At 31.9% G+C, this 20707-nt stretch overlaps 1 long non-coding RNA gene across 1 annotated transcript in view; it reads right to left on the reverse strand.

Annotated features, from left to right (window-relative positions):
• Positions 1 to 9222: 9222 nt before the first annotated feature.
• The window catches only part of LOC130664838 (uncharacterized), a 196644-nt gene continuing 185159 nt past the window's right edge, over positions 9223 to 20707 (reverse strand). The window contains exon 4 of the long non-coding RNA XR_008989473.1: positions 9223 to 9463. This is a non-coding gene — a long non-coding RNA (uncharacterized LOC130664838). The remainder of the gene's footprint in view (positions 9464 to 20707) is intronic.

A 20707-nucleotide genomic window follows, 5' to 3' on the forward strand; every position in this document is an offset into this window, starting at 1 on the left:
ATCATTACAAAAGTGCTATTTATGATCTAAAACTATTATTTCTGATTGAGAAGCTTTATGGATCAAAATACAAAGATTTTTTTCAATTCCTACCAATTTGTACTCTTCCCTTTCTCCCTTTCATAATTACATTTCTCCTCATGACTATTTAATTATTTTTTTTTTTATTATGTTATGTCTACCTTACATTTTTTTGGATTACTATTATTATTATTATTATTAATTGTGAAATTTAACTTATAACGTTCACTACTATTTTCCACAACCCACGGCGGAGCGTGGTGCGTGCAAAACAGCCGTCACGGCCCACCGATAGTAAAACTGAAAATAAAAATAATAAACAAAACAAAATGTCCCTTGGAGATGCCCACAATCCCCACCGGGCACAGAGCTCTAAGGCTGGGCTAGAAATCCGAATTGGGCGCCAGTTCGTGTACCCCCACGAACAAAATATACTCAATAATAAACAAATAAATGAAAATGAAAAATGAAATAATAAAATCAGAGAGCAGTTTCAGATGTAGGAAAAGGATAGCAAGAAGAGATAGTATGCAGTAAATAAACAATAAAATTAAATAAATCCCAGGTTGGTAGCCATTTAACAACCCTATATATTTTAAATTATAATATTGTTTCAGCGGGTATTAACAAACAATAATGTGAATAATAATAATTCACTTCACAATAAATTCTCAACCACTGGTTAAATAACGCAAACAATAATTATAAAAATATTCGACTTGACATCACTCGCACGTGATATCAAATAAATATAAATAATTATAAATAATAATGTTGTGCACACAAATATAATTTAACCACAGATTATAATTAGATAATACGCATGAATTAATTTAATACTTTAAACAATTGTAACTACTTATCGCCAATAATACTGATCGCTGATAACAATCATAAATAGCTATAGTAAATAATGAATACTACAAATAGCATTTACGCAAACAATCACCCGTGTTCATAAATAACAATTAAATAATTGTAAAATAATCAACGCACAATAACAAGAAATGATCACAAATAATAATCACCAATGTAAACACTTAACGCAAAAATAAGTGATCACTGATAATAATACAAAATATTCAACTCAAAATAATACAGAATCACTGATGACAGATACCTGGAAATTATCTAACTCAAAATAATAAATACTGATCGCAAATAATAATTTACATACGGGTAGATATTTACCGCAAAATAATAAATAAACCAAATAATATTATCGCATTAAATCATAAACGTTCCCAGATAATAATTAATTAATTGTAAATATCCACCGCAACTAAAATAACACGTTCCCAATAATATTCAAAACTAGGATGAATAATAAATATAAATATTGTTAATTATCCACCGTCAAATCATATGAACAGTCACCAATAATTATTCAATCATAAAACAATACGTATCAACTTCCAAGTTTTGGATAAATTTCCGCTGGGACGACAAGTACGCCAGTATATATATGTTCCGTCGAAAACGGAAGTTTGAAAATAATTGTCATCATTATAATGTTTAAAAAATTAAATAATTAAACGAGTCCCCATCTAGCGGTGCTCAAATTCTTTTCGTCGCTAACTCGGGTCGCATCCCGAACGAGCGCGCCAAAACATAGCGTCGGTTTCGCTGTGCATCTTCGTTGCACTCACGCCTTCAGTGTATCTCTGTCACTCGGGTGTCTAATTTTTCCGTTCCGTCGAAGACGCAACCCGGCTTCGTTGCGTCTTTTCGTCAGTTGACCACAAGTCTTCATACTGTACGCACTTACTGTGAACATTCTGTCTAAAAAATTGCCAAGCTAATAAAAAATCAGTAATAATTGCTAATTAATTGATTATCAGATTCAATTTGAATCCATCGTTGACGGATAAGTATTTTGCAATAATATTTATTCATTACTTGAATTTATTTCGTTAATTTAGAACATAGCGCGTGGGTCTCACCCATTCAAATCTCGGATACTTAGTCGTGTTTCCATTAATTATTCAATAGAATTGAGTTTGAGATTTAATATTAATATTCGTATTAATATTAAATAATAATAACATCAAATAATATTGAATATTTGATAATTATTAACTTATATTAATTCCAGTCAAGTTACCGGGTTTATTCGTTTACATCTTGAATATTAGTTACTTGCGCAGTAATTAAATATTAATAATTACCATACATATTTTATAATCATAATCTAAATAAAACTAAAAATTTGATAGTTGTCCGCGCCTTGCCGTTGTCATATAGATATCACATCTAACCTCGTTTATGCAATGGCCACATTGCTAACAGCATCTACCAATTCAATTGATTAAATTCATATTTAACTGCAGTCAAACAACAGCCTCTGTCGCAAGTAACAATCTAACAACAACAATCGATCAGATTAAAATAAATCTCATTCAAATCAACGACTAGTCGCATTATATTGTCTCTAGACAATTTATTGAAAATTCAACATATCGCGCAATTTGCGATCTCATCACTTGAACAATTCAAGTCACGTAACCGATCTGATCAATCGGTAACATCGCCTCAGCGCACCGAAAGCTTTCACCCAATCATACGTTCTATAGTACCACGTACTATCTAATCGTCCCACAGTGGACACTCGAGCTCTCGCTCTCAATACACAGACGTGTATATTTTCTTACAATCAACTTGATCCAAGATCGAACTCATTGCGACGATCCAACGTCGCGTACTTTCTAACTTATACGACGATCCAACATCGCGTAATCTTTCACTGTATCTGGTCTCACATATACAGCACATACACACATCTTCACACACACACACACACACATATATACATTAAATTATACATTCAATATCTTGTGTCAATTGTTCAACGAGTTACCGTCATTCTCATATCTTAATTCTCTCAATCTTTATCATTGTAACTTCTTCAAAGGGTTTTATGCCGTAGTGCTTTCCCTCAATTTTTGGGTCAAAATATACTCTTCATTTTGATATACCCAAATCACGACTTTCATTAAATAACACCTATTTATCCTATACATCCTTATAATCATTTAATTTAATTTAGATCGTTAATTTAATTTAATTTGCAGGTAAATTTAGCTTTGAAAATATAAAATAAAAGAATAAAAAATAAAGGGAACATTTTCCCACAAACAATATATATATATATGTTGGACCTTACCATAAGTATGCGCTCTCTCTCACTCACGCGCGAGAGATATACAAACGGCCACCAACGCGGGACAAATAACACGCCAATGTATACAGCACAAAGGCACTTACAGTCGTCGCTGTGATACAGAATGCGTATCGGCTCCATTGGTCTCAATCAGCAATATATTAATAACCAATGCCACAAATCAACTCAATATTAATTTTCCAAATGGCCAGTACAATCCATAAACCTCAACAATTTCAAATGGCGTCTCAACAAAGAAAAACATTTGGCAGCAACAGGCACACACACCCTGCTCTTACAAACGATTATCCACGTCTGACCACGGCAGCACGTGTTTCTCACGCCGGCACTTCGGCCGACGCCATATTATGATCTATCTCACTTTAACCAACGGAGCAATATACCTGTCGCATGTTAATTTTTACAACACACCAACCTAATGCATGACTTGCTTTCGTATAATTTGGCCCATTCCCGACATTAAATGACCATCCGTACATTTCAAAGCCAATTATTAGTATCATTTACAGGTAAATCCCGCATTGATTCATTTATAAAAATAGTAAATTTATTTAAAATAAATAAATTTACCGATGCCAACTGTTGCGTTGACGCGCATGCGTCAACCAACCAAAATAATAATAAACACATAAATAAATGCGTAATTATTTATCCCAGCGTCTATAAAATTCATTCATATGTTTATAAAAATCAGTAAATTTTACTGATTCCGACGCAATTTATACCTAAGAAATCAAGTAAATAATAAAGATACAGTATTTAAGATAAAATAATACATAAAATAATAATAATATTTGAGACGTGTGAGCAGCGTGTGCTGCCATCTGTTGTCCCTCTCCCGACCTAATGCGAAGCTACCGCGATATTTAAATATCGTGACAAACTAAAAAGTAGAACGGCGGCCGACACTTAGGGAAGAGAATTTACCGGTAAAATAAATATTTTACTTATTTTACCAATTTTCAGCAGGTTATTTACCGGATAAATAACCAAGGTAGTTAATTTTGTTCCGTGGGTGGCGTTGATGTGCGATTGAAGATGTGTACAATGTAGACTAAAAATTATTAGCAATCATCTATTATTTTTCAATATCATTGAGTTAATAAATAAAAAGTTAAAAATGATAAAAGTAAACATTGATCAAGGTTATCTGCGGATCTTGTCAAATGCAACTTTAGTATTGAAATACGACCTTCTGTAGAGTTCTGTTATAACAAAGTTGGTTGAACAGAAGAATTTGAGATTCATCAACCCAGGTTCGAATCTGCGGCATGCAATTTATTATATATTTTATTTTACTGAAGTTAGCCGACGTTTTTAATTTTTTTTTATTTGTTTTCAATAATTAAATTAGAACAAAAAACATTTTTTTCAAATTGCACTTAAAGTTTATCAAGTTTTTTAAAAATAAAATTTATTTTTTATTATTTTGTAATAATTTTTTCAATAAAAAAAAATTCAGTACGCCATATTGCCTTTAGAACAGTATACTAAACTATATACACATTCGACGCAAGTAGATATTTATCATTTAAATTAATATTTTACCGGATAAATAGCCAAATAACTTACCGGTTAATAACTGGATATTTGTTCACTCGAATCACTACCGACACTTCTTTTGTAAAATGGCGAAAACGCATCATAAGCACGGACCTATATTTGCCTATACGCGTTGACCAAGAAACCGCAAAAATCACGGAGTAATGACAAGATTACAAGGGCAATCGAATATTATTTTCTACCAATAATATTAATTAATTATTTTCCATCAAAAGTTTTATAACCTGCATGAAAAACTTTTGTAGGTAAAAAAATATATGAAAATTATAATGTGATATATTCTAAAATATATACAAAAAAATTTTGATCAAGTGAAACAAAAAAACGGCTGGTTGGATTAATCTGGCTCTTTGTAGGGTTATTGTGGACATATTGAACTGTAAAATACACACTCAACATTATCGATTTCCACAATATTTTCGTTTCAGCGCTCGATTTTTCAAAAAAACAAACAAAAGCCCTTTTTTTGTTGCATTTTTAAATTCATGTGACGATAGGAAAAATTTTTTTGTTCGAAAAATCGATGACTCATCGTTGAAGGGACTTTATTCAAGTTTTCGAAACCCACCATTAACTTTCTGTGCAATTATTGGTTTCTGAGATATCGATAATCGAAGACGGAAGGATCCTTTTCCATTTGAAGACCGGCGAGAAGTGGATGTATCAAGGTCCATAAAAAACAAAATTAAAGCTGAATAATAAAGGTATCCGATCCTTATAGTGGTTAATCAAAAAAAAAAAATTTTCTCACGCCCGTAGACCAAAAAAAAAAATCGGTCTATCGGTTAACCCTGAGGGCCAGCCCTAGAACTTCCCGCTGTTTTCGAGCTCAAGGAGCTTGAAAAAATTACTGTGAACATATTTTCAAGCTCTTCGAGCTCGAAAATACTTTTGTTTGCCATTGTTTTCTAAAAAAACATTTTTTAACGTTTCTTTCTCCCACGATATCTCGCGAACATTAACTGATTTTTATGGTTGAGGCGACAATCGACGAGTTTTAATAAGTTCTAGAGGTGATTAGATTTTGGAATCGAATGATTCAATTTTTTTGTTGATATCCGAGAAAAAACATTTTTCACTATTTTTTTATTCAACGATATCTCGTAAACGAATTGACAGATTAAGATGGTTGAGGCGGCAATCGGCGTGTTTTATCAAGTTCTAAAGCTGATCAAATTTTGAAATTGATTTATCTCGTCGTTTTTGAGAAATTTCAAAAAAACCAAAAAAAAAATTTTTTTTCAATTTTTTCGTCAACGGTTTCTCTTGAACGAATGAACCGATTTTGATGGATGAGGTGGCATTCGACGCGGCTTACAAAGTTTAAGAGCTGATTAGATTTTGGAATCAATCCATTGAGCAAATTAAAAGTTATCACACCTCAAAGATCAAAATCGGTTCATCCGTTTATAACAGGGCTACGGAGCCATCCATAAATTACGTCACACGAATTTTAGGACTTTTGAACCCCGTCCTTGTCACAGGTTGTCACATTTTTATAACCCCCCCCCCTGACGTGACGTCACACATTTTTTGAATTTATCCATGAATTTAAAAATAATCGAGAGAAAACAGCTATCCTCATTTTTTTGCTTATTTTTATTAAGTAATCTAATAAAATCAACATAAAGTTCAACATTTCGGATAACCGAAGACACAAACGACTTGTTCGAAAACAATAAACGACAAAGTATGTTAATTAAAGATAAAAAACTTAATTATCTAGTGTCCATAGATTTTGGACCCACTCTTGTATATTCTCTATTACTGGTAAATCGGGCACTTCATTTTCGTTCTGAATTTGAACATCAGGAACATCCTTAGTGTCGAGATTATTTGAGTGTCTCACTTGCATTACAACGCAGCTCCAGAAGTTAAATGACGTTGCATGAGAGATAATCTCATAGCAAGAATGATAAATTATTAATAAATATAGATCGTTCGTAAATTTTTTAAGTTTTTTATTCACATCTGAACTTCGCGCTTTAGTATTTTAAATTTTAACATGTGACGTCACAAAACAATTGACCCCCCCCCCCATGCCCCTTGTCACACTAAAGTGGCAATCGACGCGATTTATCAAATTCTAGAGCTGATTAGATTTTGAAGTCGATCGTTTAAGTCGTTTCTGAGAAATCACTAAAAAACTAAAAAAAAAAATTTTTTTTTGTTCGTAATTCACCCATATTTTCGAGTCTGCTTGATCAAATGATCTGAAATTTTCAGGAAAGTTGAGGGCCAACAAGCTCTTTCGATTGCCACCTCAACCATCCAAATCGATTCATTAGTTAAAAAGTTACAAAGAGTTCCCGGGAAAAAATGATTTTGCCTAATTATATATAATTATAGGAGAATGCTGATTAATTATTCCAATGTTAAAATATTAACACAACTCATAAGAGTTGAAAATTATGTATGCAAAAAACCAAACACTTTAAAAACTGTTTGGTAACTGGGTATTATTAACTATACATAAGTTTATTACTTATTTAACAGACTGAAAAATATAATGTAACGCTTCGTAAATATTTTAAAATTATAATTTATAGTAAAATTGTAATGATTATTTCTGTAAATATACACCTAAAACTATAATGCATTTAACGAGTATTGATTATTAAATATCAATAAAGACCATAGAGCATCTAATATATTAAATAAGAAAAACTAAATATTAAATATATTCTATAAATAAAATATTAACTTATATATATATATATATATAGATAAATAATTAATTTATATTTAATTATATATAGATCTAAAGATCTAAAATATAACAAAAATTACTATATATGGGTCTATATAGGTCAGGTCTAATCAGATCTAATCATATATAGACCCATGTATAACTATATATGGGTATATACTATTATATATATTCCATATACAATCATATATAATTAGGCAAAATCATTTTGTCCCGGGATATAATTAGATCTAATTATATATAAGGCTATATATAATTATATATAGGTCTATATATAACCATATATATTTTATATATAATCATATAATTAGGTCTAATTATATATATGGCTATATATACTTATATATAGGTCTATATATAACCATATATATTCTATATATCATCATATATAATTAGGCAAAATCATTTTTTTCCCGGTATAATTAGGTCTAATTATATATAAGACTATATATACTTATATATAGGTCTATATATAACCATATATATTCTATATATAATCATATATAATTAGGCAAAATCATTTTTTTCCCGGTATAATTAGGTATAATTATATATAAGGCTATATATACTTATATATAGGTCTATCTATAACCATATATAATTATATATAATTAGGCAAAATCATTTTTTCCCGGGTTTACACACACACACACACACACATACACACACACACACACACACACACACACACACACACACACACACACACATACACACACACACACACACACACACACACACACACACACACACACACACACACACACACACATACACTTGGACATCATTCTGAAAATAGTTAGAATAGCTTCTTAGGACCTCAAAACGTCGACATCTGATGAAAACTCGATTTTCGAAAATCGGGATGAAAACAATAACTACCCGAATTTTTGAAAATTTTCGATTTTCTTAGCGGGAAGTTAAAAAATATTCGGATTTTTTTTAATCACTCTGATATATATATTTAGTGACGATAATTTAGGATTGAATTGCAATAATTACTGCCTAAGGCGCCAAATACCAAAGAGTGAAACGTTGTGAGAAATAATGAGAAGAGGAAAGGTAGAAAAAGGAAATTAAGCGTTTCGTCTAAATATACGATAACTGTGACCTCTCAGTTAGGTATGTCTATCGTTTACCTCACCTAAGACGCCGTATTGGAATTTACATTTTGGAAATGCTATATTTTGAAACAGGCATAGGGATGAGGTACTGCGAGAGACGCGATTTCCAAATGTCATCTCGTGGAGTGAAGCCGAACCACCATAGGGCTCCCTTTCTTGGAAACAACGTTGAGATCTTTGATGTTCACATAAGTGGCGGTTTCGACAACTTTTTTTTGGGAGCGCTGCTAACTCAATCTGCAAAGAAAAAAACGAACCAGGAGCGAGAATTGTCTGAATCTGAGATTTTTGAGAGTGACGCACTTCGATCTGTAAAGACAGCGGTACGCGCCAAATCTGGATGTGGAAGACGTCAAAGATGCGTGATACGATAATCACGTGGGGGTCACCAATTTATTATATTTGTCACGTAACGATTCAAACGTGAATCGCTGCACGCGCTTTCTTATCTCGCCGTCAATTTAACAACACCTCCTAGCTAATAAAGCACATTAAATTATTATAATATCTTACACTTGTAAGAAGGACACTTTAATATATTTCACTTGCTAGTAGATAGAACCTGATATTTATTTAACAGTTAAACATTATTGAACCCGACAACTAATCGTATAATATGGACAGTTAATAATAAGTAATATAATAAGGGAAAGGGAGAGAGTAGCTAGATGACGTCACGTTGGGTCCTCTCGGAGGGCCCCGTCGGAATGCCTCTTCTTCGTCAGCCTTGATGTCCATCTCGCCCTTCTCTAGTGGGGGTGAGCCTTGTCACAGGCTGGGGGTAGCTCCTGACGTCAGAGGCTACAGGCCTCAAGATGCCTATCGAGCAAAAGGCTCGGTATTCAGGAACGAGTAGCTTACACACTGAAAAAAAAAATACTGTTTTCAAGTATCTGCGGGTTTGAATCCTGCTGAGAAAATTATTTGTTTAATCTTAGTAATAATGTACGCTAGCCAAGAATATTTTCTTAAAATAAGTATAAAAATTCTTAACCCGGGAAAAAATGATTTTATCTAATGATATATAATTATATATAATCACTTGTACATAATCAGATCCGAAAATTGGCCAGATCTGATTATATATAATCATGCATGCACGAATATAGTCATTTTTAGAATCTTATTTAGAATATCTGTACATTATTAAGTAATTTAATTAGGTTTCATTGTCTTTATCAATATAAATGTCGGTTCAACTTGAATAAAGAAAAAATAAATTACTATCCGTTCACTACTATTTTAGTCTGATCCTCTAGTCTGCTATACACTTATAATTATAAAAAAATTCATGGCAAAATACATCCTACGTAAATAATGCACCTAATGATGAATTTGGTTTTCTACATAAATTACAATAGAATTGATTAGATAGATATAATCAAATATATTTATCTATATACTTATAAATGTTCGTATATAAATCGATATTGATTTATACTTTCAAATTGCTGCCGAAACCTTTGAACATTTTTCAAGTATCGGGGATTTAAGTTTGATTGATAGTTGACAAATTAAAAATTTAATAACATTGATATTCAAAAACTGTCATATTATGTAATATATAGCTCTAGGGCAAAATAACTCAGACAAAACGACTCGAACAATATCAACTCCGGTCAAAACAACTTTATACAAAAACAGCTCCGGTCAAAACCACTTTATACAAAAACAACTCCGGTCAGTACAACTCGGGTTAACCAACACGCAAAAATTAACAATACAGACGGCGTTATTTAATAAAATATAACAAATTTGTACCCTAAAGAATAATATATTTTTGAATGACATAACAATAACTTCAGTCATTAACTTTAATTTACTTAATACGAATATAATTACGTGTTTATTTACTATATACTGCATAAGTATATTAATTTTATATATATTAAATATGGTCGAAATAAATATATAAATATTATAAATTGTGAGCAACACCGCGCAAATAGTTGATAACATCAGTTCGATCGTAGTTACTGACCGCTACTTTCAATCTTTCCTGACGATTTTTAACTTTGGCTTTCGTCGCAGGTCTTTCATCACCTCGATATATTTGTTCTAATTTAACATCAACTCTAGACTGCTCATCATGCAATAATTTTATGAAATCCCATATATTTAGATAAGCAGCAGCGGTAGCATTGAAGTTCTTATTCCAGCTCTCAACTTCATTGTTAGTCTTATATAAATCAGATAATACACTTTCATAGTGGTTCCAAATATCAATATTATAACATGGCCCACGACGACCACGACGACGAAGTTTAACGCCAATCCAAGTAGCTTCATAGTATTCGAGTAACGGAATAATTTGATCTTTCTGCTGAATATAGAACGGCGTTTTTAATAGCTCTTCATACGCAAACTCGAGGTCATCATCAGGAACAAATGCGATTGCATAAAGTATTTTCAAATTTAATTCATAATTGACATCGTTTCCATATTCTTGTTGCAATCCACATGACTGAATGTTTTTCCAAATGCACTGAGACAAATGAAAGTAGCATCCTTTGACACTGGTACGTGGAAATAGCTTTGAGACAGCTTTTATATATACGCTGATTCAAAATCACACATAACCTTATTCCCAGTGAACACATGACCTTATTTTGACGTCATACGTAGGTCATAGAAATGTCACGGCATCTGATGTAAATTTGATGTCGATCTGACGTTCTGCATGACTTTAATATGATGTAAAGCTTGTGACATCATATTGATGTACACATGACTCTTGTATGACGTCAGAGTTATGACTTATGTATTACGTACGTTTGACGTAAAATCTACATCACATTATTACATAGTAATAAAGTCATTATCGTATATCACAATGATGTAATTTTAAAATCATACATTTATGTCAGTAGCAAAGTCACGGTTATACGTAATATGGATGTCACTCTTAAATCATATCTTTACATCAGTGACAAGTCATTATTTTACGCAATGCTGATGTAATTTCCGAGTTATAGTTTTTTATTATCAATTTATTAAAACAAAACAATCATAGAATAAATTTTCAAAAATTTGTAAATGTGTAAAAATAACAACTAAACGTCGTAGATTTTTGGGTCCAAAGTAATCGATAAACTCGATAATAGATTATTCAGACGTTTTAGATTGAAACATTAGCATAAAAAAAAAATTAATTTTATTTTTTTAAATGATATATCGAAATCATCATTTAGGATGACAAAGAAAATGTAACGACAGTTTAAACTCTTTTGATATTAAGATTATAAAGTTTAGTATCGCAATTTTTCAATCGATTAAATTTCATTCGATTTTGTGCAATTGTTTAATATTTCGAAAAATTTTATATAAGATTTTTTAAATTTCACATCACAACAAAAAATTAAAAAATTTGATAAAACTTAATGAAATTTTAAACAATTATCATCGAGGCCGAAAAATATTGTTTCTATAAATTTTCATATAAGTTCATAAAGTTTTTTTAAATTTTGTAAAAATCTTTTACGAAAACTTATGAACATTGTCTTTTCCGGCATTTCACTCTAAATACATCAATTAAGCACGAGATTTGAACTCCCGTGATGTGGACCAGTGAGCAACGTTCAAGACTACCAGCCAAGAGGAACCGTGTTCGAACCCAGCAGACGCCCAGGATTTTTATATTATTTAACGTTATCTAATCTTGTTTCTGAATTCACAATACATTCGCGGGGTAATAATCAGATCAAAAATTCGGTATTTCATTTTTTTTTTTTTTTTCAAAAATATTTTTTCTGAATTGATAATTTTGACATCACCCATATGTCATATTGACGTCATAGAATGTCACACAGACATCACATTGACGTCATGTATACGTCATTAGTTTTACATCATAATCTTACGTAAAAAAGTGGGAAATAATGAGTCACACCTGACTCATTCGTGACTTATATCTTACGTAAATGATGACTTAGCGTAAAGTCACTCTGACGTCAAATTTACGTAAATGTGTTTACTGGGTTAGGAGATAAACGTGGCTCCAAAATGTACAACTGACATAACACAGCTTTATATGTTTTACATGATTTCCCAGCCATCAAAATCTATACGAGTAGCACGACATGAGCTCTGACTATTCCATGTATTGTATATAATTGATAAAACATTTCGGGAACAGTGTGAAATGTTCCATCCGAAAACCAGTTTTCACAATTACTTAATATATTTAAATTTTCACGAGTCGTATAAATCAGAAACTTATCGTTGCAATTTATATCCAACGTGCGCGAATCACACATCAAAAATAATTTATTATTTGAGGTTAACTTGTAATCATCGGGTATTATTAATTCTTCCAAAGTCCTTGCTATTGGAGGCATATTCTTTACTTCATGACGTATACGACGAATGGTTCGAGAAATACTTGCTACAGTCGGCAATTGTCCAGCAACAGCATCAGGTAGGTCACGCGATACACTCGCAATAACTTTACTGGTTGATTCCGTTAAAATTTTATAAAATTTATGACAGAGTGATTATACTTGCCACGTCTGGTCGCACCTAGTATTATGGTCGAATAATAGGGTGCCACTGGAAGATGTACTCGGCCTTCCAGAACCGGATGTTAAGTTAATTTTATTTAGAAAATCAGGGTCGTTTGTAAATTTTATACTTTTGTGAGAGAGTAAAGGAATAATGAACAGGCTGCAATAACTCAATTAAAACCTTGATTTCAATTTCTTATCAATTAAGCACCTTGCTTTTATATTTATTTTCCTTTCATTAACAACTCGTAACCTTATCACAAACTATACTTATGGCAAACTAATATTCTTATGACAAACTAAATCTCGTCTCCCAGACGGTTCCTTATGACGAACTAAATATCGTCCCCTGGACGTTTTTCCTACGAGAAACTAAATATCGTCGCCTGGACGTTTTTCACACACACCCTGATTAAAAAAGTGAATTGAAAAGTATTGAAAATTATCTCAATTCTTTTCAATCCCTCGGCGGTTTTGGAAAGTATTGAATGGAATTGAAATTTCGATCGTTTGAATACTTTCCAATTCCAAAGTGGAATTCGAAGGTATTGAAAAGAATTCAATCTATCATCATTTCAATACCTTCCAATATGGAATTATTTAGGTATTGAGAAGGATTCGGAAAGATTCAAAAATTTCAATTCATTTCAATCTTTTTCAATCCCACACTTGATCGAAATATCGAATTATTTAGGTATTGAGAAGGATTCGGAAAGATTCAAAAATTTCAATTCATTTCAATCTTTTTCAATCCCACTCATGACCCGAAATGTGAAATTATTTAGGTATTGAGAAGGATTCAGAAAGATTCAAAAATTTCAATTCATTTCAATCTTTTTCAATCCCACACTTGATCGAAATATCAGATTATTTAGGTATTGAGAAGGATTCGGAAAGATTCAAAAATTTCAATTCATTTCAATCTTTTTCAATCCCACACATGACCCGAAATGTGAAATTATTTAGGTATTGAGAAGGATTCAGAAAGATTCAAAAATTTCAATTCATTTCAATCTTTTTCAATCCCACACTTGATCGAAATATCAGATTATTTAGGTATTGAGAAGGATTCGGAAAGATTCAAAAATTTCAATTCATTTCAATCTTTTTCAATCCCACTCATAACCCGAAATGTGAAATTATTTAGGTATTGAGAAGGATTCAGAAAGATTCAAAAATTTCAATTCATTTCAATCTTTTTTAATCCCACACTTGATCCGAAATGTCGGATTATTTAGGTATTGAGAAGTATTCAGAAAGATTAAAAATATCAATTCATTTGAATCTTTTTTAATTCCTCGGAAGTTCTGAAATTCTTTGATTATTTTGGGATTGAAAAGTATTCATTTGATGTCAAAATGAATACCTTGGGGTATAGAAAGTATTCGAAAGGATTCATTTCTCATCGTTTTCAATACTTTTCAATTCACTTTTTTAATCAGGGCACACACACCCACGTTAAAATACCGTCCTCTGGACGTTAAACCTTAATAATCTGTCCTCTGGACATTAACCTTATTTTAACCATTAAAATCTTCCCCTGGACGTTAAATCTTATTAAAACTAAACATCCCCTGGATGTACCTTAATTTGTCCACCGGACCTAAATCACAGACACAGTTTTCCTTACACTAAGTTGATTCTACACGGAAAGAACAAGATAGTTCTGGCAAACATGCCAGATTATTCTCAGATACATCTGAGAGAAAAAAAAATTTCAGATGCTTGTGAGGTCTATCCAGATAGAACTGAGATGAATGTAGATTATATTGAAATCTATCTCAGATTTACCTCAGATGCATCTTGGATTATTTATTGTTAGATACTTCTGGCGACTATCCGAAATAGTTCCCAGAAACATCTGCATTGGTTCAGTATCTATCCGAGATTATTTTCAAGTAAATCTCCAATACTTTTTGGCTAGCGCATGCGCGTAGATTGATTTTCACATATATGTGAAAAAAATTTTTTTTCTAATATAACAGAACATGATAAATGATTATTTAAAAAAAATAATGGTTCCTTAATATCAATATTGAGTAAAAAAAAAAATTGTTAATTAGCTAATGCGCTGTTTAGCAAAAAAAAATTTTTTTAAGAAACGATTTTTTTCTTAAAATTCCTTATTTTTATTAAGCGTTATTTTACAAAAAAAAATCTTATTAAATCTAATTAGCAATGTATTTGTTTATGACAATTATTTAAACAATGCAAGTAAAAATTTTTTTCAAATTATTGTTATGTAGCTTTCAGCAATAAAAAAACAAAATAATCAAAAAAATAAATTTTCTTGATTGCTTTATTTACGTTTTTTATTTTTCAATGGCTTAGATTGTTAATAAAATCGAAATTTTTTTATTTTTTCACCAGCTATCTTTTCTAAACCCTTTCAAGAATAGCTTTAAGAAGTAAAAAAAATTCGGGGTTTTTAGTTTGGAAATTATCAGGGTTTTTATGTAAACTTTCAACAAGTAAAAATTAACTAATTAACAAAAGCATAGTTAATTAAAAAATTGGGGTTAAAATTGTTTTTCTGTAGATTATTATTGATTTATGAGTTTAGAAAGTACCCAATTTTTTTTATTCCTTAGTATTTAAATTTTATCGACTCTGGGCCCATTTTGAAAACACTCTGATTTCATCCTGTACTCATTTTGAGTCCATTTTGAAAACACTTTGATTCCATTCTGGACTCACTGTGGGCCCATTCTGAAAACACTTTGATTTCATTCTGGATTCACTTTGAGTCCATTCTGAAAACACTTTGATCTACTTTGGATCAATTCTGAAACCACTTTGGTTTCACTCTGGAAAAAGGGCACAAAACCACTCTGGAAACATACTGGATTTAGAATGTTTACATTCTGACTATGATTCCAGAGTGTTTCCAGAGTGGGTTGAAGGTCGCAAGGGATAGGGATGGTTCCCATAATGTATGGGAACCATCCCTATAGTAGTATGGGTACAATTCCCATATCATAATAGGAACTATTCCCATAATGCCTAGCAAAACTTCCCATAATTTTCTTTCCATGTACTATAAACGTATATTGTGAACTAACTAAATAATTATCAGGCTTTTATTAAATAAAAAATGCAGTATCTTAAATATTCTAATGTGTATTATTATGATCATTTAACATCTTATTTAGAAATATTTTGGGAAGAAAAAAAATGTTTTTTAACAAGATGTATCATCGATAGATGAATAAACAAAGTTTATTTAGCAATAACCCGACTAGAATTTTTCATAACGGCCTGACGAGGTCCTTATCGGGTTAACCTTATTTCAAATAAGGTCTCGATCAGGGTGTCCTGACGAGGATCCTGATATGGTTGTAACGCTTAAGACCCATTAGATCCTTATCGGGATTGCCTTATCAGGACCTTACTAGGATATCCTCATCATGTCCTTATCAGGATTGCCTTATCAGGTCCTTACCAGGATATCCTCATCAAATCCTTATCAGGATTACCTTATTAGTAATTATTTTTAAATTAATATTAAATTGCAAAAAAAAAATGAAAGAATTTTAATTCGATCGAGAATGTTATCTATTGTATTGAAAGCATTAATTAGAGGAAGTAAACATATTTTTTATTGATGAAAAAATCCCGATAACTGCTGGGCTCGAACCTGCGTCCTTCCAATTCAAAGTCCTCGATGCTATCCACTGAGCTGCCATACACAAGTGATCTTGAAAGTGTAAATATAATATTCATTATGATGTCGAGGAATAACTGATGAAGAAGTTAAAAATCTGTGCTACAATGATTGACGTGATTTTTATATAATATTCTTTTGTACTTTTTTTAATTTCTAGCCTGTGAATGAAATATTTGAAGGGATGGGATAACTTTTTTTAAAATAAGGATATCCAGATAAGGTCCTGATCGGGAACTCGTCAGGTTGTCCCGATGGCAAATCACTTTTTTTTAAAAGAGATATCCTGTCGAGGTCCTGATCAGGAACTCCTCAGGTTGACCCGATGGCAAATAACTTTCTTTTAAAGAGAGATATCCTGACGAGGTCCTGATCAGGAACTCGTCAAGTTGTCCCGATGGCAAATAACTTTTTTTTTAAAAGGGATATCCTGTCGAGGTCCTGATCAGGAACTTGTCAGGTTGACCCGACGGCAAATAAATTTTTTTTTAAAAAGGATATCCTAATGAGTTACTGACAAGGAACTTGTCAGGTTTGCCCTAATAAGGCAAACCTTATATTCACCTGATAAGGTCCTTATGGTACTTCAGGCAAATCAGGAAGAAATTCTAGTCGGGAAGTACTCATTTGTTTATTATTTCAAAGTTAACTTATATATGGGACATGTTCAAAAAATATCGAATTTACAGAAAGCCTCTCTTTTTGTGGTTTTTTGATCATAACTTTCGTAATTATGGTCGAAATTCTATATTTTCTAAATTTTCGTTTTTGGATGGCCTTTACAGCAAAAAAAAACAAAACAAATGTACGAAATGTTTTTAATCGAGATTTTCAAATTTTAAGTTTTCAACCGTGTTTTCAAAACTGTGTGTATCCTTCGATTTTCTTGAAAATTTTCTATCTTAAGGGGTTATATCCACTTGTGATTTTCAAAAAATCGATTTTTTTTCATTTTTTTAATATACACATATTCAAGAATATTCTCTGAAAATTTCAAATCGATCCGACAATTAGTTTCGGAGATATGAGCGTATTAGTAAGGACGTCTCCGAGCGTTCGAAAGTAGGCGGAGCGTGAGCCGGAGTAGCAGCTGTTTTTCGTAGCCGCTATACTTTTGTTCTCGACTTATACTGTGTTTGGGACCCTAAAATAATAATACAAAATGTCTAGTTTATACCTGAAACCTATGTTGAGGAATTTTAAGTTAAAAATATGTGAATTCATCAGTTAAAAGTGATCTTCCACGTAGACAAGTTGTGTTTGTGCTCAGTTTGTTATGACAGAGTGATTAGCTTGCCAAGTCTGGTCGCACCTAAGTATTATAGTCGAATATTAGGGCGCCACTGGAAGATGGACTCGGCCTTCCAGAACCGGATGTTAATGTAATTTTTTGATGCTCAGGGTCGTTTGTAATTTTATATTTTGTGAGAGAGGAGAGGAATAGTGAACAGGCTGAAATAAATTTTATTTAAAACTTTAATTCCAATTTCTTATTAATTAAGCACCTTGCTTTTATGTTTATTTAACCCTTAATAACAATTAATAACCTTATGACAAACTAAATGCTTATGACAAACTAAATCTCGTCCCCTGGACGTTTTCCTTATGACAAAACTAAATATCGCCCCTGGACGTTTCCACACTCCCACACACACACGTATTTTAAGCGTCTCCCGGACGTAACACACACACTCTCTCTCTAAAAAACTGTCCACCGGACGTTAAACCTTTAACCTTAATACACCTTGATTAAAAAACCGTCCACCGGACGTTAAACCTTATTTTCTTTAAATTCTACTTTTAAAAAACCGTCCACAGGACGTTAACCCGCTTTTCTTAATTTCAGTGTCCACCGGACATATCTTAAACCTAACTTAATCTTTGTCCACCGGACTTACATCACAGACACAGTTTCTTTACTCTAACTTGACTTACGACAGAGTGATTAGCTTGCCAAGTCTGGTCGCACCTAAGTATTATGGTCGAATATTAGGGCGCCACTGGAAGATGGACTCGGCCTTCCGAACCGGATGTTAATTGTAATTTTTTGATTCTCAGGGTCGCTTGTAAATTTTATATTTTGTGAGAGAGGAGAGGAATAGTGAACAGGCTGAAATAAATTTTATTTAAACTTCACTTTTAATTTTAATTAATTTAAGCACCTTGCTTATTATTTATTTAACCTTTTGTTTAACAATTAATAACCTTATGACAAACTATGCTTATGACAAACTAAATATCGTCCCCTGGACGTTTTCCTTATGACAAAATTAAATATCGTCCCCTGGACGTTTCCCTTATGACAAAACTAAATATCGTCCCCTGGACGTTCCCACACTCCCACACACACACGTATTTTAAGCGTCTCCCGGACGTAACACACACACACACTCTCTCTTTAAAAAACCGTCCACCGGACGTTAAACCTTTAACCTTAATACACTTTGATTAAAAAACCATCCACCGGACGTTAAACCTTATTTTCCTTAAATTCTACTTTAAAAGAAAACCGTCCACAGGACGTTAACCCGCATATTCTTAATTCTAGTGTCCACCGGACATATCCTAAACCTAACTTAATCTTTGTCCACCGGACTTACATCACAGACACAGTTCCTTTACTCTAACTTGACTCTACAAATTAATTGACTCTAATTTTAACAATACCCAATAACTTTTCCCATTTAAATTTTTACAATTCATAATTCACTGTCTTTTCAATCAATTAATTTATTTTTGTTTAATGTAATTTATAAATTAATTAATTTTACCACTTATAAATTTTCCACTAATTATTTTGACTGATTAAATTTTTCTAATTAATTTGCCACAATTCTTATTCATTTATTACTTTCAATTCCTAAATGTTTCACTGACAATTTTCACAATTAAATTTATTTCACTTTCAAAATAATCCGTTTTCTCAATTTTACTCACAATTTAATTTACCCAAACTCTAGTATCTTTTATTTAGTTTTTGGATATTTTAATTAACTTAAAATTAATTTAATAATCACGTATTGACTAGAATTTGATTTCGGGTTGACTAGAATTTTCGGCCGGTGAATTAGCGTCACGCGGATCCCGATTTTTTTGACGTTAATTGAGTAAATCGATTGAACTAATGAATCTTAGAATTCATGCGGCCGACGGAATAAATTCCAGCCTGTATTAATCTTAAGATCAATTAATAAATTAATTTATAACGGCTGGAGAGCCTGGAATAAATTAATAAATTAATAGTTTTAATGACCGGATTATTTATGCGATAATTTTATTTTATTCTGGCTGTGGAGCCTTGAATAAATACTACAGAGTTTCGAACACTTAATGGCGACAAAACGAGACGCGATAGAACTTTCGAGAGCACGAGATTGAACGGCTGGAGAGCCTGAACTATCCGTTTCTTTACGCGAGATCAACCGAAAGATATTAAGTAATATAATATAATTAATTTGCCAGATTATTAAAATTAATCAGAGGCCTGAATTAATTATTATTTACCTCCAATTTTAATTTCAGCAGTCCTTGGAACTTATAGTGATGATCTGCTCCGGCTGCTACCCAGTAAACATATTTACGTAAATTTGACGTCAGTGTGACTTTACGCTAAGTCATCATTTACGTAAGATATAAGTCACGAATGAGTCAGGTGTGACTCATTATTTCCCACTTTTTTACGTAAGATTATGATGTAAAACTAATGACGTATACATGACGTCAATGTGATGTCTGTGTGACATTCTATGACGTCAATATGACATATGGGTTATGTCAAAATTATCAATTCAGAAAAAATATTTTTGAAAAAAAAAAAAAAAAAATGAAATACCGAAATTTTGATCTGATTATTACCGCCCTAATGAATTGTGAATTCAGAAACAAGATTAGATAACGTTAAATAATATAAAAATCCTGGGCGTCTGCTGGGTTCGAACACGG

This window comes from Microplitis mediator, chromosome 3 (assembly GCF_029852145.1).
Source record: "Microplitis mediator isolate UGA2020A chromosome 3, iyMicMedi2.1, whole genome shotgun sequence".
NCBI classification, from domain to species: domain Eukaryota; kingdom Metazoa; phylum Arthropoda; class Insecta; order Hymenoptera; family Braconidae; genus Microplitis; species Microplitis mediator.